The sequence below is a fragment of the Jatropha curcas genome, chromosome 2 (assembly GCF_041381405.1).
Source record: "Jatropha curcas cultivar XTBG-Jc1 chromosome 2, XTBG_Jcur_1.0, whole genome shotgun sequence".
In the NCBI taxonomy this organism is placed as follows: Eukaryota; Viridiplantae; Streptophyta; class Magnoliopsida; order Malpighiales; family Euphorbiaceae; genus Jatropha; species Jatropha curcas.
This window is the reverse complement of record NC_143152.1, coordinates 18420094-18442816: the sequence shown is the minus strand read 5'-3', so window position 1 is coordinate 18442816 and position 22723 is coordinate 18420094.

Sequence of the window (22723 nt, the reverse complement as noted above, 5' to 3'; positions counted from 1 at the left end):
GTTGAAGATGCCGAAGAGGCAGAGAGGAAGGCGGAGAAGATGATAGAGCATGGAGAGTCTGAGAAAGAAGCTACCCCGGAAGATGAAGGAGATGCAGATCCAGATGAAGTAATCTCGGCAATAAAAGATACTTGTAATGAATGTATTGAACAGGCAATTAATCCTGTGTTTTGCTTTTCTGATGCTTGTTTTAAGAACAATATGGATAGTTTCCCTCTTTTATTTCAATCAATGGAAGTGAACTTTGACTATTTGTTTTCTTGTTTTCCTGATTGTCATGTTCATGGCATTGATTATACCACTCGCATATTTGACATAAATGCATTGCATCATTTTGCATTTAATTTAAGCACCACTGAAGATCCTAAAATAATTGAAATCGGATCAGACTTCAAACCTGAGCTCAGACAGAATCTTCAAGAATGCATTAAAAGAAATTCGGAGATATTTGCTTGGAGTTATGCGGACATGCCAGGGATCGACAGATCAATAGCAGAGCACTTCATCCCTACTGATCCGAATTTCAAGCCAGTGAAACAGAAAAGGAGAAGGGTCAGACCAGAATGGCAGGACAAGATCAAAGCTGAAGTCCAGAAGCAGTTGGATGCAGGATTCTTAGAAGTAGTACATTATCCGGAATGGTTGGCAAATATAGTCTCGGTGCTCAAAAAGGATAAAAGGATAAGGGTCTGTGTCGACTACAGGGACCTGAACAAAGCCTCGCCTAAGGACGACTTTCCACTTCCACACATAGATGTTTTGATAGACAGTGCTGCTGGAATGTGATGTTATTCTATCATGGACGGATTCTCAGGGTATAATCAGATATTGATGGCCTTAGTGGATAAGCATAAGACCGCCTTCACCACAGACTTCGGAACATTTTGCTATAGAGTGATGCCGTTCGGACTGAAGAATGCCGGGGCAACATATCAGAGGATGGCTACTACGTTATTTCATGATATGATCCATAAGGGACTGGAAGTGTACGTAGATGGCATGGTGATTGTAGATTTAATGTGGGAAAATATTTTTTCTATATATGATTCATCAATAGGGACACATATATATACACATACAAGATACTATAAACCTATTAGGAATCTAACTCCTAATAGAGTTCTATTTACAACTAATCCTTAACACTCCCCCTCAAGTTGGAGCATAGATGTTAATCATGCCCAACTTGTTACAAAGATAGTCTACCCGAGGTCCATTTAGAGCTTTGGTAAAGATATCTCCTATCTGTTCACTTGTTTTAACATGCGCTGTAGAGATAACACCCTGTTGTATCTTTTCACGAATGAAATGACAATCAATCTCGATATGTTTTGTTCGTTCATGGAATACTGGATTTGACGCAATGTGAAGAGCAGCTTGATTATCACACCATAACTTTGCAGGTAAAGATGACTTGAAGCCAATTTCCTCTAACAATTGACGAATCCAAATTAATTCACAAGCAGATTGTGCCATAGCTCGATATTCTGATTCAGCACTCGATCGTGAGACTACATTCTGTTTCTTGCTCCTCCATGATATCAAGTTTCCACCTACAAAGACACAATATCCTGAAGTTGATCTTCTATCAACCTTCGAACCTGCCCAATCCGCATCTGAAAAACATTCAATGTTCAAATGCCTATGATTACTGTAAAGCAGGCCACGACCTGGATTACCTTTCAAGTAGCACAAAATTTGTCCTAAAGCTTCCCAATGGATAACAGTAGGAGAAGACATAAACTGGCTCAAGACGCTCACAGAGTAAGCAATATCTGGACGTGTTACGGTAAGATAATTCAATTTGCCCACTAACCTTCTATACATCTCAGGATCATCAAATAACTCACCACCAATTGAAAGTTGCAAATTTGGAGTCATTGGAGCACTGCATGGCTTAGCACCCAACTTTCCAGTTTCCTTCAGTAAGTCAAGGACATACTTCCTTTGAGATAAGAAGATGCCTCTCTTACACCTAGATACTTCAATACCCAAAAAATACTTCAACAATCTTAAGTCTTTTGTCTGGAACTGGGTCTGGAGAAATGACTTGAGTGATGTAATGCCGGCTGAATCACTCCCTGTAATAACAATGTCATCAACATAAACCACAAGTAGAATCAAACCAGTCTTAGTACTTTTGAAAAATACAGAATGATCAGAAGTACTCTTCTGCATGCCAAATTGATGTACCACATTGCAAAATCTACCAAACCAAGCTCGAGGACTCTGTTTTAGGCCATAAAGAGATTTTCGAAGTTTACACACTTTACCCGACTCCCCCTGAGCAACAAAGCCTGGTGGTTGCTCTATGTAAACTTCCTCCTGAAGATCCCCATGAAGAAAGGCATTCTTAACGTCCAGCTGATGTAAAGGCCAGTCAAAAGTAGCTGCTAATGAAATAAATAAGCGAACAGAAGACAATTTGGCAACAGGGGAAAAAGTATCAGAATAATCCAGGCCATAGATCTGAGAATAGCCCTTTGCAACTAATCGAGCCTTGAGACGAGCAACAGTTCCATCAGGATTCACTTTAACGGTGAAAACCCACTTACAACCAATAGCTTTCTTACTTGCCGGGAGAGGCACAAGATCCCAAGTACCATTAGTATCTAAGGCAGCCATCTCCTCTTTCATTGCTGCACACCAACCAGGATGGGACAAAGCTTGGACAACAGTTTTAGGAATAGAGACAGAGTCTAAGTTACTTACAAAACAACGAGATGAAGAAGAAAGATGATTATAATTAACAAAAGAGGAAATAGGGTAGGTACACTTGCGTTTACCTTTTTGAAGAGCAATGGGAAGGTCAAGGTCTGACTGGGGAGTGGATGGTACTGGCTCAGGTTGAGTGGAGAGAACCGAATCTTCTGTTGAAACGGCAGGTGGAGGAAGTGAGTCAAGAGTTCCTGGTCTCCTGGAATAAACCTGTTTAAAACGAGGGCGTGTAGATGTTGGTGCAGGAGCGGGAATAGGAGCAGCAGACGCTGGAGTAGGAGCAGGAGCAAGGTCAGGAATACGAGAAGGAGCAGGAGAGTTATGAACTTGCCGGATAGCATAGACTAAAAGGTCATCATCCTCCCCCTCACTCTTATATATAGAAGAAGGAAAAAATGGAGTATTCTCAAAAAATGTGACATCTGCAGAAATAAGATAACGGTCAAGATCGGGAGAGAAACAACGATACCCTTTTTGATGCCGAGAATACCCAAGGAAAACACAACGAAGGGACTTTGGATCTAATTTGGAAACCTGTGGACGAACATCACGAACAAAACAAGTACAACCAAAAATACGAGGTTCAATGAGGAATAGAAGTTTAGAAGGAAACAAGACATTATAAGGAATTGCACCATTAAGCACAGAAGAAGGCATGCGATTAATCAAAAAACATGCAGTAGAGACAGCATCAGCCCAAAAATGTTTAGGGACCTTCATTTGGAATAAAAGTGCCCTAGCAACCTCAAGAAGATGTCGATTCTTTCTTTCTGCAACCCCATTTTGAGAAGGAGTATCAACGCAAGATGTTTGATGGAGAATACCATTTTGTGACATATAAGATTGGAAGGAACTAGATAGGTATTCTTTAGCCTTATCACTGTGCAATATGCGAACAGAAGTATTAAATTGAGTTTTAATTTCAGCACAAAAAGAACAGAAAATAGAGAATATCTCAAAATGAGTTTTCATTAAAAATAACCAAGTAACACGAGAATAATCATCCACAAAAGTTACAAAATACCGAAAGCCAGTTTTAGAAATAACAGGACATGGACCCCAAACATCAGAATGAACTAACTCAAAAGGGGATGAAACCCGTTTATTGACTCGAGGAACTAAAGGTAAATGATGATGTTTGGCAAATTGACAAGATTCACATTCTAAACTTGATAAAGACTGAAACTGCGGACACAACTTCTTTAAAGTAGACAATGACGGATGACCCAAACGACAATGAACCTCAAAAGGAGATAGAGCACCAGCACAAGCCAGAGATAATGAAACGTGTTCATCCAGAAGATAAAGGCCACCAGACTCACGTCCTCTACCAATAATCCGCTTCGTCAAAAGATCCTGAAACACACAATATGTAGGATAAAATTTGACACAACAATTCAGCATACGAGTAATTTTGCTAACAGATAATAGATTAAACGAAAAACGAGGCAAACAAAAAACAGAAGACAATGGAAGAGATGGAATGGGATTGGCGGTGCCAATACACTCGACAGGAGATGTGGACCCATCAGCTAAAGTAACATGACGATTAAATTGTTTAGGTTCTTTTAATGAGGATAAGAGACTAGGGTTACCTATCATGTGATCGGTGCAACCAGAATCAATGACCCACTCTGATGATGTAGACATAAGACAGGAAGGAGGAGTACCTGAGTTGGCAGCAGCAACAATTGAGGAGTCAGTAGACTTAGAGGAACGGTATCTAGAGAGCTCAGCATATTCCGCAGCAGAAATTGTTACATTGTTGTCAGAAGAAGTAACTGCATAATCTTGATGTGCCATATTTACCCGTGGTGGCTTATTTATTAGTTTCTTGCAATACCGTTTAGTGTGACCAGGTTCATGACAATAATGGCAGATAAGAATGCTTGTCTCCCGAGTGATTGGTCCATTACTGCGGTTATTTCCTGCTCTTCCTCTGTGTCCTGGCTGTCTAGCTACCTGATTACGACTCACAAGGGCACTATTATCAGAAGGGGAAGGTGTATGAGAACCTTCAGTACGTAGCAATCTAGCAAAAGTCTCCTGAAGAGAGGTAACATCACTGCCTGAAAGAACTTGTGATTTGGCAGTTTCAAATACTGGAGCAAGACCTGCAAGAAAACTCATCACAGCCATTTGTTCTCGCTGTGTCTGTTGAACCTTAACATCAGGACTAAAAGGCATTAAAACATTAAGTTCCTCGTAAATCTTCTTAAATTCCATGAAGTAAGTTGTAAGGGGCTTATCTTGCTGGTCGGCCCGATAAAATCCCTTGCAGACTTCATACATACGAGACAGATTACCTTTTCCCGAGTACAAAAATTCAAGATAATCCATTAATTCTTTAACAAACTCACAATGATTAATTAACCCAACCACTTCACTGTCAATAGAGTTGCGAATCAAGAGAAATAACTTAGCATCTTCTCTTAGCCAACTTTGTCTATTGTCACTAATTGGTGGATCATCAATTAGATGATCGTCTTTTTCAACACTCCTCAAATAAATTCTAATTGTCTTACTCCAATCTAAATAATTAGTTCCTTGCAATTTATGTTCTGTGATTTTATTCATTGTTGGGATCAATTCAGTAATAACAACTTTAGAATCTGTGGGTGTAGTTTCCATTAATAAAATACCCCAACAGCAACCAAATAATAGCACGAACCCAACAAATCCAACAGAACAGTAGCAATAAGAAAAGGAACCGAAAACCCAAACAGCAGTAGCAAAAAACAAAGAAAGCGCCTACCAGATGCTGCCGGAACCGAAAACTAACCACTGGAAAAGAATCTGGACGTCGAGTCGATCCTGGGAGACTAAATCCGGTCACCGGAAACTGCCGGACGCGCCTCCACTCGCCGGCGCGTGAGATGACGTCCGATTCTTCTGACGGCGCGTGAGGCACACTCGCCGGTCTTCAGGTCACCAGATTTTGTGGAGACGCCGATCGGAGGTCACTCTTCCTCCCTTGGGTGGCGGTGAGACAAAAGCAAACGCCTAGGTAGGAGACCTAGACTGACAGGCGCGAATCAGAGTTGTCGCCGGACACCGGAAACGTCAACGCAGAAACCGGGAGAAAGAAAGAAAAAAAAAATGCTAATGAGCCAAAGGCTCTGATACCATGTAGATTTAATGTGGGAAAATATTTTTTCTATATATGATTCATCAATAGGGACACATATATATACACATACAAGATACTATAAACCTATTAGGAATCTAACTCTTAATAGAGTTCTATTTACAACTAATCCTTAACAGTGATCACGACAAAAACACAGGAGGAACACGCAGAGATGCTGGAGAAGTTCTTTGCATGGGTCAAGCAGTACAACTTGAGACTCAATCCCAAGAAGTGTGTATTTGGAGTGACAAAAGGAAAATTGTTAGGTTTTGTGGTAGGACCTAATGGGATTGAGGTTGACCCAGACAAAATAAAAGCCATTCAAGATATGGAACCGCCAAGAACAGAACGTCAGGTGAGAAGCTTCCTGGGTAAAATTCAGTATATCAGCAGATTTATTTCAAGGTTATCCATCACTTGTGCTCCAATTTTCAAGCTACTGAAAAAGAATCAGCCAGTCAAGTGGAATGAGGACTGCTAGAAGGCCTTTGACCACATAAAGAAATATCTGATGAATCCACCGGTGCTCAGTCCACCAAGACCAAGAGAACCTCTAATCTTGTACCTATCTATAGAAGATGCAGGAGTTGGAGCAATGTTGGTACAGCCAGACTCCGCTGGAGTAGAAAAAGCTATCTACTACATCAGCAAGAAACTACTGCCCATCGAAGAGAAATACAATCTGATAGAGAAAACGTGCATGGCAGTAGTATGGTCGATAAAGAAGTTGAGGCCGTATTTTGATTCCTTCAGGGTCACTTTCGTCTCCAAAATTGATCCGTTGAAGTATTTGCAGAAAACACCTACTCTAGAGGGACGGCTGTCTAAGTGGTTGATTCAGATGTCTAGTGTGGATGCGGAGTTCGTAACGAAGAAGACGGTCAAAGGCCGAGCCGTGGCAGAATTCCTAGCAAAAAACCCTGTGACAGACGACGAATCATGGGAATTGGAGTTTCCTGATGAACACTTGCTGTGCGTTGAAACAAGAGCTTGGAAGTTCTACTTTGATGGATCAGCTAATAGAAACGGAGCTGGGGCTGGTATTGTTATAGAAGCACCTAATGGCGAAGTCACAACCATGTGCAAGAGACTACTGTTCCCGGTCACTAACAACATGGCAAAATATGAAGCGTGCATCATGGGAATGGAAGCCCTTCTTGCATCCGGTGCTAAGGAAGTTGAGGTGATAGGAGATTCTTTATTGGTTATTGAGCATGCCAACGAGAGATGGAAGGTAGAAGAAGACCGATTGAAGCCTTATGTCGAGTATTTGTTGAAGAAAGCAGCACTATTTGACAAGATCACTTTCACTCACATAGGAAGAACCTATAACAGGATTCTAGACGCCTTGGCAAACTTAGCATCGGCTTGGCAGGATTTGACTAAAGTTTCGAAGAAGCCATTTATCATTACCGCAGCCAATATCCCGTGTTATAAAGATCATTTTGTGAACCAGATAGAACCGGAGGAAGAACCATGGTTCACGGATATTCTGAGGTACATGAAAGATGGTACTTTTTCTGAAGATGCTACGAAGGAAGACTGTGTAGTCCTCAGGAAAATGGCTCTGAATTATGTTATAGTCGATGATGAACTTTACAGGAGAGCTTGGGATGGGGTGTTGCTACGATGTGTGAGTAAGAAAGAAGGAGAGGACATTATGAGAAAAGTTCATGAAGGAGTTTGCGGTACTCATCTAAGCGGCATGAGCTTAGCAAGAAAAATCATGAGGCAAGGTCATTTTTGGATACAGATGGAAGGCGACTGTGTTCAGTATGTGCGTCGTTGCAAAGCTTGCCAATACCATGATAATAAAAACCACTTACCTACGGTTGAACTCCATCCGACAACTCCTTCGTGGCCTTTTTCTGCATGGGGCATAGACATCATCGGCAAAATCTCACCTGCAGCATCCAACGGCCATCAGTATATATTGGTTGCAGTTGACTACTTCTCTAGATGGATCGAGGCTCAATCTTATAGAATCTTAACTGCCAAGCACGTGGCAAGATTTATTAAACAGAACATTTTCTGTCGCTATGGTGTTCCCCATCACATAGTCACAGATAATGGTTCTCATTTTCAAGTAGAGGTTGGCCAATTGCTTTATAAATATAAGGTTGAGCATCACCATTCCTCATCGCCCTCAGGCTAATGGTGCAGTAGAAGCAGCAAATAAGGAGATCAAGAGAATCCTGTCAAAGATGTGCGAAAGGTATAGAAGCTGGGCTGAGAAACTTCCTTTCGCGCTCTGGGGGCATCACACTACCTTCAAGGCAGTAAATGGAGCTTCTCCCTTCGAATTGGTATACGGGATGGAGGCAGTGTTACCGGTAGAGCTCGAAAAGAAGTCTCTCAGAGTGATAGTAGAAGCTGGTCTGACCGAAGAAGAATGGGTCAAGAAAAGGTATGAAGATCTGGCACTCTTAGACGGAAGGAGACTGAATGCTCGATTCCAGGATCAGATGAGAAAAAGGAGGATTGCTCGTTTCTACAACAAGCGGGTACATCCAAGGGCTTTAAAGAAGGGAGATTTAGTGTTGATCAGGTTATTGGATCATGAAGCCCAACATCATCCTGGTGGGAAATTCAAACCCAACTGGCATGGGCCGTTCAGAATTCAGAAGCTGCTACCTAAAGGCGCCGTCGAATTAGTCACTATGGAAGGAGAGCCTGTCAATCGGATTGTCAACCAGGATCAAATGAAAAGGTTCTATGTCTGAAATGATGATTTCAAAAAAAAAAAAAAAGAGCTAAGTTGAAAACCCGAAAGGGCGGCTTAGGCAAGAAATGAGCTCGCTAGGTTGAAAACCCGCAAGGGCGGCCTAGGCAAAAGTTAGAGCACGTAAAAAAAAAATGCAAAATAATGACAATAAAATAAAATCTTGGGATTAACGCGTGGTGCTTAGCTTAAATGTAGAATTCATGCCATGCGTTCGTGACAGATTAGTGATTGGTTGCTCAACGCCATCAACTTGACTCAAAGGAGAATAGGAAATCAAGTAGTTAGAGCGAATGACCATTGTACTAGAATAAACTTTCTTTACTTCTGATAATGTTGAAAAGAAGTAAGATTAATAAAAGATTTGAATTTCAAAATTTGGTTTCTTGTTTTGGGGTTGTGGTCGAAGAATGCAAAACCTTCCTCTCTGCTTATTTAAACAAAGATTGACTCATTCGGTGTGAAATGTCTTGGTTGCTGGCCCCTGCCTAAACAAGGAATTCTTGTAAGACGTTGATCAGAGGAACGAATGTCATTTTCTCAGTGATTTCCCTGGAAGGATCAATAAAACCATGAATAAACCTTGACACTTGCATAAGTTCATGCATACATAAAAGGAGTTACATTTGTTATTTTTATTTGATTTGTGCATGTAATAAAACAGTCACTCCATTCTTTGTTGTTTCCAAGCATAAGCTTTTGTTTTTATAGAATAATTTTTACTTTATGAGTTTTTATTTATTGACCCAAGGGCAGGAGGCCCAAATAACTAACAAATAATTTCGAAAGAAAAGTTTTGTTGTCTCTCGTTGTTCATATGTGCAGGAATTAACAAAGACAAAATCATCAAGATCATTGATTAAAAGGAAAGCAGATACATTTAGATAAAAGCTTATGGCTTGAGTACAAAAGAAAAGCAACAAACGACAGTTTATTCCGATGAGGCCTACCAGCAAAGGTCAACCTCCACAGAACGTGACATCATTGTGGGGTAAAGAACCAGTTGGCATATGCAGGTGTCATAGAATCTTGCATTGTTCCTTCATCTAAATACATGGTGTTTCGATTTTGCCAACGATCGGCCAAATTAGTCAACAGATGGGGTGTTATGAGACCACTTTCAAAGTTGTGGGCTCGGGGAACACGCTGTATCATCCCATACTGACGACTGATCCTATCTGGGAAATAGGCCATGGAACGATCTAGACTGGCATACAACACATAGTTGAGATTCATACTTCCAGTCGTGACTAGTCTAATCCTCCACCAAGGACAAGTCCACCGAATAGTAGGGTTACCACCAAAATCGAAGCGTCTCCGAGACCAAGATTGAAAAACGGCAGGTCCATAAGTTGGAATCAAGCGAGCCGGAACCGGAGGAATCAGGCTTAATTTGTCCAGAGCCCAGGCTTGCAATAGCAATGGACAACCACGATGATGAACATTGAAGTCAGTGATGTGAAGGGCAATATCCCTAACCCAACACATCGTTTCTCCCATGATCATCATGAAGACGGTACGATGGTACAATTGCATGTCACGAACAACGGTCAGAAGTCGGAAATCTCCAATTCCGAGTTGACGATTCTTCATGGCATACACATTCAACAGCAAGAAGCAGCAAGCTCGGATCCAAGGAAGATCTAGATCAGCGGACAAAACCTTGTTCAAGAAAGGTTCCAAGGGAAGACCTTGATCCACATTTATGCCATCAGGAAGGTAAACTGGGCACAAAGCCACGATCTCAGTTAGATCATACCTAGGACCTGGGGGCAAGGCCGGAGTTTCATCTTGCTCAGGATGATGGTCCATTACAGCACACATTTCCTCATAAGTCGGAGTTACTTCAGAGTCTTCAAACCGGAAAACCATGGTGCTAGGATTAAAATGAGCAACGAGCCAAGAAAGGAAACCATAATCAGGCTTCAAATCTTTAAAGTATTTCAACCAGGTGAGTTGGTTCATAGGAGAAACTCCCCACAGATCATCAGGAATGGACTGGACGAAAGTTGAGACTTGGTGTCGGAAAGCCATGAAAAAGGTTATTTAAGAAACGGGTCTGCTTTGAATCCTGGATGTGAAAGAAAGGTGGAAAGAAACCCCATTTGTAGAAGGATAAAGTGACCAATGAACGAACCATTGTCAATGTCCGACATAATAACCACTGTCAGAGGTAGTTGGAAGAACAGTTAAGTATGGACCGCTCGGGTTGGTAAACATTTAAACTCGCATCAATAAGAAGGACGGCATGTACAATAAGGAAGTAGAGTCTTTATGATCGCATTAATCGAGAAAGGATGGTTGAGCCATTGCTTCCGCATTCACTGAGTGGACCGCCCTATCAGGTAAGTACTACGGTACGCTTCCTGTTTGGAAATTGATTTTTGGTCATATTCCGTATTAAGTTCATTATTTTATTCTTTATTCATTTCATTTCATTTATTCATTTACAATAAATCGATTCACTGACTGCTAATAAGGTGAACCATTTTTATGAACAAATGGGACATCGCTATTTTGTGTTTGGTGTTGTGTTCGTGTTTTGTTTTTGCAGGAATAAGACTTCACAGTTATAAAACATAAACACTTGTGATAAAGTAATAAAAATAAAAGTTGTGAAAATATAAATAATATCATAAAAATAATGATATAACTGTACAACTGTTCAAAAATAAATAAATGAATAATAAAACACCGCTAAATGTTCAAAATGTTCAAAAAATGTTCAAAAAATGGAGGAGACGTGCAGCAAGACTACCGCCGCCTACGGCTAGGACCAGCAACAGTCGGAGGGGGTGGAGATGGTGGTGCGCCATCCGAAGAAGAGCCATCCTCATCCTCATCAGAAGAGTCGAGTGGGATGCCCTCGACCTCTAATCTCGTCCGAAGCCGCTCCACCTCTGCCTGAAGCCGGCTCACGGCACTAGACTGACGGGACTGATGCCTCCGCAGCCTCCCGTTCTTCAGCTCCTGTAAAGGCAAGCATGTGTAAGAAAATTTACCAACATAATAAGAAGCTAAAAGGTAAATATGTGTAAAGGTCATACCAGCTCGTGCCGCTCGGAGCAAAGCCGGCCGATGTAGGATCGGGCAAACCCAAACCGCTAGCATATCTCCTGATACCTCTGGGCCGGCACCTGCAAATGAGGAATATCCGTTAAAAGATTACTCAGGTACAATACTCTTAACTTTGTAAATTCGGTTTATGACTTACGTGTGTAGCGTGCTCAGGGTCCAACTGCACCGGAGGAGGAGCCTGTCGAAGATCAGCAGGAATGACGATGCCAGATCCCAAACCTAGACTAGGGTCCAATACCACCTCCATATCCGGTGGGAACGGGACGTCACCCAGCACTATACAGGCCGGTCCAGCCGGAGCCGCCGCGCCACCCGCCTCAGCCGCTGCCTCAGCTCGGTAGTGAGCCGCAGTCTTGTGCGTCTTCCGCTCCTACATTAAGTTATAGAGAGTAATGGCATCAGTGGTTTGAAACAGCGAGAATAGTAATAACAGTAAATAAGCAGAAAAACAGATGAGTTACCTGGGTGTACTCGAGAACCTCGGGAAGCCGCGCCTGCATCCGAGAGGCAAAGTAAGAGGGGAAGTCGCCGGCGGACAGGAAGTCGTTCACCGAGAAGCCTCTGTACTCTACCTCTAGGTCCTCCCGGGTCAAGCCCTCCAGCAGACACATATGCCGAGGAGGGGCATGAGGTTCCCTCCGCTGTGATGGAGCTATCGGAGTGTCAAAAACTCTCTCTCCAAGAAAATAGCGGTCAGCCAAGTATCCTCACATCAGCAGCCTCGACCGGATATGCAACTCAGCCACCTCCCGGCCCGGGTAGGTCCTCCAGGCCTCGCAATCCCATGGAGTCAGGGACAACTACAAAAGAATAAGAAATCAGTATTTGTTGTATATTGAAAAAGAAGATAAGCTGAAGATTCAGAGGTTCTTTCTGTACTCACATCAGATAGCTCCCAGTCATTAAGGAAGCTCCGCTAGTACTCGGGATCCTCGCCACTGGCGTAAGTGTGATGGCAGTGGGCCAGTGGCGAGGATACTTGGCTGATGAAAGAAGAAGAGAAAAAAAAAGTTAAGAGTGAAAGTGTGTTACATCCAAAGGCCGGATGAACAGCCAGTTCGACTCACCGCTACCACGGGTCCAGACGTCCAGACCGTGATAGAGATGAGCCAAACCGAGTGTGGCCCAGTCGAAGGACCCAACCTGGCTCAGATCCCGAAGACATGCCAGCACCGCAGGGTCTCCCTTATTCTGGGAGGTGCATAGTAGCTGGGAGGAAATGATATAGAACAAGAAGGACCGAGCAGCCTGGTCCCTCTCCTCCCTAGTATATGCAGGAGCAGCAGGTCGGGCCTCCTCTGGCAACTCCCTCCAAGCTTCCAAGTGGGTCCTGATCCTCTCGGCCCAGAACCTGAAGACCATCTCATAAGACATGCACCCCTGCACAGTGTATCAGGTCTGTGTCATAACACTGAGTAGGGAACGAACTAGCTGAGCTCCGATAGCAACCGTCTGATACCGAGTGTCTAGTGGAGGAACCGGGCCAGTGAAGCGAAGGCCGGTGATGGCAGCATAGTCCACAGGTGTGAGGGTCATCTCTCCAAACCCGAACACGAAAGTGTGCGTGCAGTCGTTCCACCGCTCCATCAATGCATATCGCATAGCGGGCGGGAAACGAGGCTACGTGCGGCGCAGTCCGGCGGCGTAATCTTCGAATCCTGCAGCGACGACCCGAGCTTGCATAGGAGGGTCCAATAAGTCCCAGAAGGCAGAAGCATCAGTGGCTGATCCCCCCGAACGGGCCTTGCCCAGATTCACCTGTAAGAAAATTTCAATTTCAATAAATATAAGACTAACAACTGTTCATTTTCTTTTATTGCAGGAAAAAAAAAGACCAAATTTTGATTTGGACCATAGCTGCGTCACGCGGCTACAAAGCCGCGTCACGCATCTACACAGCTGCATCACGCGGCCCTGCCCAAGTTGCGCACCTAGAAGCACAGCCGCGTAGCGTATCTCTACACTCGCGCCACGCTACTCCACAGCTGCGCCACGCAACTGTTTGAGATACGTTGCCCTAAGAACTGATGCGCCATGCAGCCGCGAAGTCGCGCCACGCATCTCGCTAGCAGCGTCACGCAACTGTTCAAGATTCCTATTCGATTGACGAACAGTCGCGTCACGCAACTGTTCTTCCAAAGAACAGCTGCGTGACGCAACTGTCGAAGGTACGCAGTGTTTCAATTTCGATCTAATTTCACTACGTTTGTGTTGTTCTCATGCAATTTTCAGGGCAAAATCAAGTCGCCTACGAGTACTAACAAGAAAGTATCATCAAATCAAGGCCTAACACAGTTAAAAGGGGTCAATTCTAAGGTTCAAGGCAAGCTAGGGTTTCTGGCGCCTCGAACAGTTGCGTCACGCAACTGTTCACACAAGAACAGATGCGTCACGCAACTGTTCATTCAAGAACAGCCGCGCCATGCAACTCCTACCTGCGTGACGCGACTGTTGACGCAGGCGCAAACACAAAAAAAGGCAGTTTATCTACTACAGCTACAGATCTAAAGCAGAAAAAACAACAAAATTAAGGAAACTCCGTACCCGGCAACGGAAGAAGCTGCAACGGCCACGTCCCGGGGGTCAGCGGATTTCGGCTCACCGACACCGGCTCGCCATCGAACGTTGGGATATCGGGTAGGGCCCCGAGAGTCTCCATCTCTCGAGTGTAGGGGAAAGCAGGGATTTCAGGAAGCTGAGACATCTTTTTCAGTTGAAAGTTTAGAGAATTTTCAATTGCTTAGGGTTTGTGAATAAGTGAAACTGAATCGGTTATGAAGAAAATCACTTATAGTAAATATCTGGGCCCAAGCCCATTTCTTCAAGCAAAGGGCCCAAGCCCATTCTTCCGAGCCTAAAAGGACCGATGGGCCCATCACCTTCTTTCAACGCCCAATAAGCCCGTGCGGCCCGTTACCTCTTTCCGAGACCAGCAGGTCCACACGGCCCATTTCAACGGCCCGCAATGGTCCGCTTCGGCAATTTAACGTCGATGCACGGCACGTACACTTCAGCGATTTTTATCTTCTCACCGCACAGGGGGCAGAAACATCAAATTGCTAGATTACCCTCAGGTAAGTTTTCTTTCGACCACTATATCATAAAAGGTGTACTTGAAAATGCAGATAACAAATCCTCTGTTAAATCATTTATGCCAAAATTTCTGCATGGGAACATGTGATGTTCCAATATGTTTCTGACAGAAGGCAAGGTCTGTTCGTACACGGACATTGCTATTTTTCTTGTGAACAAATTTTTCAGGCCAACCGGTGATGGTTTTTCGAAGCCGATAGGTCTTACTGATTAGTGATGGTGCATTGTGAAGCTAGTCAGAACAATTTCAAAACAGTGATGATGTATTGCGAAGCTGTTTGAAATTTCTTCCCCAGTCAGTGATGTTGAGTTGCGAAGTTGACCAGGGTAAAATCCACATCTTTCGGGCCGATCAAACCGAGCCTTGAGGATGCCTTTTCAAAATCGACTGGAGCCGACAAAGCCGACCCAACCGAGATGAGGAGGTGGCCAGATCAAAGCCTTTTGAGTCGATCAAACCGAGCTTCGAAGACTTTGTTACCAAATCAACATTTTCGAGCCGATCAAATCGAGCTTCGAAGATGTCTCTTCAGATTCTGTGGAAACCGACTAAGCCGATCAAACCGAGCTGAGAAGGTGACCAAATCTTCAAAACCCTTCAGGCCGATCAAGCCGAGCCCCGAAGGTGTCTTCCAAGCCGATCAAACTGAGCTTTGAAGTCATTCACATGTTGGATGGAAACCGATGAAGCCGATCAAGCCGAGCTTAGGAGGTGACCAGTTGATTGATTCAGCATCTTTCCAAGTCGATCAAACCGAGCTTCGAGAGGATTGCCTGATAGAAGGCGCATCAATGGACCACTTTAACATTAATCGTTTATACAATTAATGATAAAATGGGGGGGCAAACTGTTGACGCGTGATTTTATGCCTCCACCTGACCCGATGATGATATGAGGACAAAGGATAAGGTTTCACAATAAACCGGAAGTGTTTGAACCAAAAATTGAATCAAACCGCCCAAAGGAGCCTGACCCGTGTTAGGGCTGCGTCACGCAGCTAGTACCTGCGTGACGGCACTCTTAGCTGCGTCACGCAGCTCTAACAGGACTGACACCTCTGGCGCGCGCCCGTGCAACGGCCTGCACTGTTTGTATGGATACGCGGCAACTGTACGAAAAGTAAGTCGCGTCACGCAGGTTTACGGGTGCGTCACGCAGCTTCTACCCGCGTGACGCGACTGCTCTGTTGCCCTAGCCATATAAATACAACATTTTACAGCAAAAACGGGACTTTTGGCACTTTTGACACTTTGCTCTCATTTTCCTCTAAGAAATACAACTTTCTGAGTTTAGGTATCTAAAAAAAACGACTAAAGCTCTTTCTCAAGAACTCCACTGAGCAAAATTGAGGTAGATCAAGTCATAGGTATTTAGATTTAAGATCAAAGAAAGATAATACAAAAAGATAAAAAAGAGGAAAAGAGAGGAAAATAATTTTATTTTCGTGAAAGAACTTGGTGATTGCGCTCCTGGGATTGTGAAACATTATCTCCAAAATCAATATCAGCGTATGCAATCCTCAAATCTGAGGGCTAGGTAACGATTCTAACTTTTCTTTTTCGTTTTTTAGTATTCTATCTCTTAAAATCTCATTTTCACATTGTTTGGTTGAATTGTTATTGATAAAACGCAAGTTTGACCATTGTTGAACTCTTTTGGGTTGGTTTTAATCACTTTAAACAAAAAGAACACGTAAAAAGGGAAGGTTTGAAAGGTAGTTGTGGACCAGAGCAGCCGCGTCACGCAGCTACTACCTGCGTGACGCGACTGTTCGTGTCCAAAATCCTTTATTTTGGGTTAGACCACCTGCGTGACGCAGCTGTTCGCGTATTCAGTTTTTATTTTTTTTTTTATACTCTGTTTAGTGTTTCATTGTAAATAAATAATCAATATGTCTGAGTGTTTTAAATAAACTATGAATAGCTCCGCCACGTAGCTAGAAGTTCCGTCACGCGACTGTTCTTGATAGAACAGCTGCGTGACGTGGCTGTTCTAGTCTACAGGATCATAACTAGAGTTCCATCAATAAGAGACAAGAGTTGCGTCACGCGCCTATTCTTCGTAGGACAGTTGCGTGACGCAACTGTCTCCCAGTTTTAATTTACTTTTGTTATTTTATTTTAACTCCACGTCATTAAGTAGATTTTAATCCTAATCCAAGAAATGGTCAATTATGGGCAAATTAAGTTTTGATCAAGCAAAGTCAATTAATTATTGATGATTATGAGATTTTTAAGATTTTATTTCTTATCGTTTATTATTAATTACATTACTAAATTCGGTTTGTGGCCCGCCTTTAACCATAAGGCAAGAGCGGGTCTTTTACTTTATTTGATATGTATTATGGATGGATGATGGATGATATGATTTATCTGTGATGAATGCAATGAATGAATCAAATTGGGACGGCTAATTAATTTTCCACATAGGAACTCGGTTCGATTTATTCGAGTTGGGTTTAAACAATTCGGTTTTTTTTCTAAAATAAAATCAAATTAGAAATCATAGGTTAAAAGAGGCCGGTTTTCTGGGCGTCGGCTTCCAACGGGCCGACGTACCCAATTCCCTTACCTAGAACCTCATTGGTTCGCCTGACCAGTTTTTCTAAATAAAAGGCGTTGAATAAAATGGGTTAAAATGGAGTCACTTTTACGAAATAAAAAATGGAAACGGTCCCATTGCCGAAAAAATGGGTGGCGACTAAAAAAGATTTATAAGACCGATTTATCGGCATCGCATATCCAAAGAGGCTTTTATCACCATTTTCCAAAATAAACACACAACAATAGACCCATGATTTTCTCTGGGGGGGAAAACACAAATGAAAATATGTTAACAAACATTATTCAAACTCAAAAGTATGTAATTTAAATAGGTTTAGACTAATCAAAAGTTGTGATACATTACAGCAGATGCAGAGGACTTATTATGACCATAGTATGTGATCGTAGAGCAATAGTTAGACTACTTGATCTTATAATTCATCCAAATATAATAGATTTTTCTAGTATTACGCAAATCCAATTTATGATTTTTAGTGTTTTAAAACTATCAAAATTAATCTATATACCAACCCCCAGTAGTGAAAAATTTTAAAATTTAAAGGGTTTTAAAGAGCAAATTATTTGAACGGTCAAAAATTTAGGAGGATAAAAATATAATAAATTTTTAAATTTTAAGGATTAAAAATTAATTTAACTTATAAATTCTGTAATTAAATATTTTAACAAATTCATAATTTTATAATCAATGATTAAAATGAAGAATTATGCAATTAGATGTGATTTGATTGGTCTTTTCACTAATGTGGAGAGTAGAGATCTCAAATTTAAGTTCTGTAGACCATAAGAATTTTCACCAATTTGGTAAGTTAAGAGGAGAGATACCCTGTGTTTATATCGACTCATTTTAAGGAATGTACATACAACTAGGTCCAAGAAGAAATTAGTGAATACTTTACGAAAGAGGGGCTACTTGCGCCTAAACGCCCTCACTTGTAAACTGTAAATACTATAGGAACTGTACAAACTGTAGAGCTAATAGGACTGTAGATATTCTAGAATATTGACTTTTCTTGAAATACATTCTTCAAACTCCTATAAATAATACTGTTGTAAATGACACGAAATCTAATAAATACAACCCCAATACTAAGCATTTATTCTATCCCTTACTAAAATTTCTCTCTCTTCTCTATCTCCTAGTCTTTTCCCCTCCTCTCTTTTTGTTTACCTCTCCCCCTTTCTTTTCAAATTAACAAGCCCATAATCCGTTAATCCAACATACTCATAGCCCTCTACCAAAAGGCATTTTGATATTGCATTCCCAATGAACCCTAACTTATTCTGGATCGAACATCCTATTTTGTAGTTTGCTTTGTTATTTCAATTCATTAAGACTTATGATGAATGAAAAAAAATGAGAAATCATGCATTAATAAATTTCATGAACTAAAGTAGCTAATTCTGAAACAATAATGACTAAATTTATTAAAACAAATAGACCTGTTAAGAAAGTTTATTAATCAATCTATGCATACATATTTGATTCAATTTTTAGAGGAAGAGAGTTTCAAGATTCAATGGAATTATTATAATAAAATTATCAAATTTAAATCTATAACCCTTTTTTTTTCTTTCATAGGCGGCCATCGGTGAGTTCTCATTGATGGTCTCACTCCTTTTCCTTCTTTGTGTTTTATTGAAATGATCCTCATATTTGTGCCGTTTACAAGCAGATTTGAATTATTGTTGTCTATGTATTGGAGATTATTGTTACTCATATCTCGAGATTTATTTCCAAATCTAGTCATTTTGACAATTACTGATTTTATTGTGTCACCATTATGGTGATTTTACTTATGGTATTTTGTATTTGGGCAGTTATGTAGAAAGAAATGCAGAGCTCCTCTCTAATAGAAAGAAGAAATTTGAAAATGATAAGATTAGATTTGTAGAAAGACCATGAAGTCGAATAATGACTATAAATAACCATCAAGTGGAGCAAGCAACCGCCTATGGCACATGTATTTAATAACCATCGATTCAATTCGAACCTAAAACGGCCCGAAAAATCCTTTTCAAAAATTTTTCATTTAAAAATATAATCATAAAACCTAACCAATGAAATCAAACGAAAAATATTTTTATTATTACTAAATCGGACCCATAAACCAGCTTGAATTTTCTGAAAACCAAGTGAAAAACTCGAAAACCAAGCAAATTGAGCCAAATCATTGAATCAAACCAAACTAATTTGAATTGAACCGGAATGATCTAGAAATCGACTTATCTCTTTCTTTTCCTCTCTTCTTCTTCTTCTTCCTCCTCAAGCGTATAGTAGCCCCTTCTCCTCTCTCCCTCCACGGTTTTCGACCACCGCACGATGAGGGTGAGTGGCGATCGGTTCCCAGAGCCTCACCGATCATTTTTTCGGCCTCCTTTCACGCGAAAGGAGTCCCCAATGGTGCAAAACAGGGCTGTCACCTCCGATAACTCCCCACCTTTGATTTTTCAATATTTAGTTCGATTCAAGCGGCGAATGGCTTCAAGGTGAGCTCTGATCAAATCCTCTCTCTTGTGTGAACAATTTCCATCCAAGAAACGACTGTTTTGGTGGAAGGAATTGAAAACATCATGGACGGTGGCGTGGAGAGGACTGTGGTGGTTGATCCGGCCAAACAAGTCATTACCTCCTCAAAACGACACTATATCCGGCTTCCACCAACGATTTCGAGCATTTTGGTGTGCGAATTGCAAAATTCTGGGCAAAAGTCTACTTTTCGGCCACTGTGGACGGCGGCGATGACGGCGGTCCGGTGACCGGCTGGCGAGGCACCAAGGGACAGAATTTTCCTCTCTTCGCGAGGATCGTGGAATCGTCGCCCAAATTTCAACTGGTATGCTCTAAGGCCCTGTTCCTAATTTTGGTATAAATTCCATATTTAAGTTTATTAGATAAGTTAGTTGATTTCGAATAAATAGCTAATTGAAGGGCTGCGAAATATTAGGTTGAAGTTGTGAATTAATTGAAGAATTTTTAGGAGAATGTGAACCTAGGATACAATTATTAGAAGTTGTAATTATATTAGATTATGAGTATGTTATTAAAATCACTATTTGCCTTAATTAAATACAATTAATTTTGAAACTTTACAATTTAAGTCCTTTAGAATAATCGTTGGTAATCGAAATGTGAAACATAAATTGGAAACAATTAATTAGATGATTAGATAACCATTAGCCTAAAACTAGTTGGTTATGCATGAGAAAAGCAAAATGAATGCTTAATTGGTTAAGGGTGGTTAGGTGCATAATTCTAATAAGCTTATAATTTAATAAATAATCTTATATGGTTAGTGAATATGTATTAGTTGTTATTAGAAACTGAAACATGTGTATTATATCTAGATGATTATGTAGATCTAAAATGATATATTATAGCAATCGTAATGATTGGTATTATCGTTGGGACATGATTGGAGGAAGATTGGATTTTTGAGTTAATTGAGTGCCCGACTGATGGGCTGTGTAATTTGAGTAAATGATTAGATGAATGATTATAGTTATGGCGGATGAGATGAGTTGATGTGATTTGTCCAATGGATGGACTTTGAAAATTTGTTATTGAATTATGGTTTGATCAAATTCTAGGGAGATTCTGTCGAAATTTCGATAGAACCTAGGTTAGTCTTAATCAATAATTAAATTAGTTGATTTATTAGATTAATTCTTTAACTTAATACATAATAAATATAGTTTTCTAATTATATTGTTAATAATAATAATAATAATATTATTATTATTATTATTTAGTTATTTAATTATTTATTTATTTTCGGTGGATCAATTATTATAATATGTTGTTGATTACTATTTCTCTATTTAATTATAATTAACTATGAATGTCTACTTGTGTATTTGCATCATGTTAATTAATTATTTGCTATGCTTGCATTTAATTGCAATAATTGATTAATTGTGTTGTGATACTGCTATGCCTTGTATGTGTGGAGTTGGGATGAAGTGGGTCACCATGAGTTTGTGAGGGCTGTCTACGATACCGTCGGCCATATATGAGGAGATCGGAGTCCCCGTGTGCATCTGATGATATGGATTTTATGGAAACCACATGGTGGCCTCCTGTTGGTATGAAAAATAAAAGAGAGAATGGAAAAATAATGAGAGGGCTAGTCAAGTGAGGATTAGACCGGTCGACCATGTATGAGGATCGGCTCCCTGGTGCACACGTTATGAGAGGATGGGCCATATGGGAGGACAGCTCATTGGGAGTTTCGGTGACGCTACTGACTAATTTCCACGTGATGTGATTATGTGAAGATATTAATAATTACGAGTGCTGTTGTTGTGCCATTTGTGGGACTGCCCGCGTGATCATATAACTAGTCGGATGACTAGATTTAATTATTTACACATTCGTGTGAATGCACGTGTCGTGCAATAATTATTATTCATTAATAAACTCACATCTCTTTTGTTTAATCTTTCAGGAAGTAGCTTTTTCCTGAATCCCAGCTAAAGCTTTGCTTCTTTCACTGTTAGAAAAGAATTCTCTAATTTTAATATTAATTCATTAAATAGATAAATGTATGGAAACTTATCTATATATATCTGTTAGTGAACTCCGCAGTTGTAGGATTTGTATACCTTTAGTCGTGTATTAATATAAATGGAATAATTCTGTGAGCCCATATTATAAATATGGTATATTGTAAGTTGGGCTAATTTGTAAATGTTGAAGATGTTATAATTTGGGGGCCGAATTATAATATGAATATGAGGTTTATTTTCGCATAACAATATGGGCTTAATACTTAGAATTTACATTGATAAAATTGAATTTTTTTTGTTAGGCTTACTACAGGCCTCGGAGGCCTTAAACTTATCTAGGTTCTAGTGCCGGTCCAGCCCATAGTTTTGGGTCGTGACAGAACCTAAATCGAAGCGTACTATAAATGAACCAAAACGGACATTAACCGTTAGTTCAAGGCCGATTAAGTTTCATATGAATGTTAAAATCTGAATCTGAATTCACCCTAAACCCGCGGTTAACAGACGGTTCCGATCTGGTTTGACCTAAAAATTCTATTTTTACTTTCAAAATTATAATCATCTAGCCTATTCTATAGGTCTCCAAATTTTTACTACATGATACACTTAAGAGTTTTTTTTTTTTTTTTTTTTGAAAAATAAATTTTACTTAAAAAGTTAAAAATTTTAAAAAATAAAATGGTAAAAGAAATTAAAATATTTAGTCTAAAATTATATTATTTGATACAAATAGGAGTTTAAATTTTTTTTTCATTTAAAATTTTTTACTTAGTTCAAAATTACATTGTTTGAAGCATTTTTAAAATTTTTTTAACAATTTATTTAATTATAATATTTTAAAAAAATAAAATGATAATTTATTTAATTATTTTATAAAATTAATTAATTTTATTTCTTATATGAGTATGAGT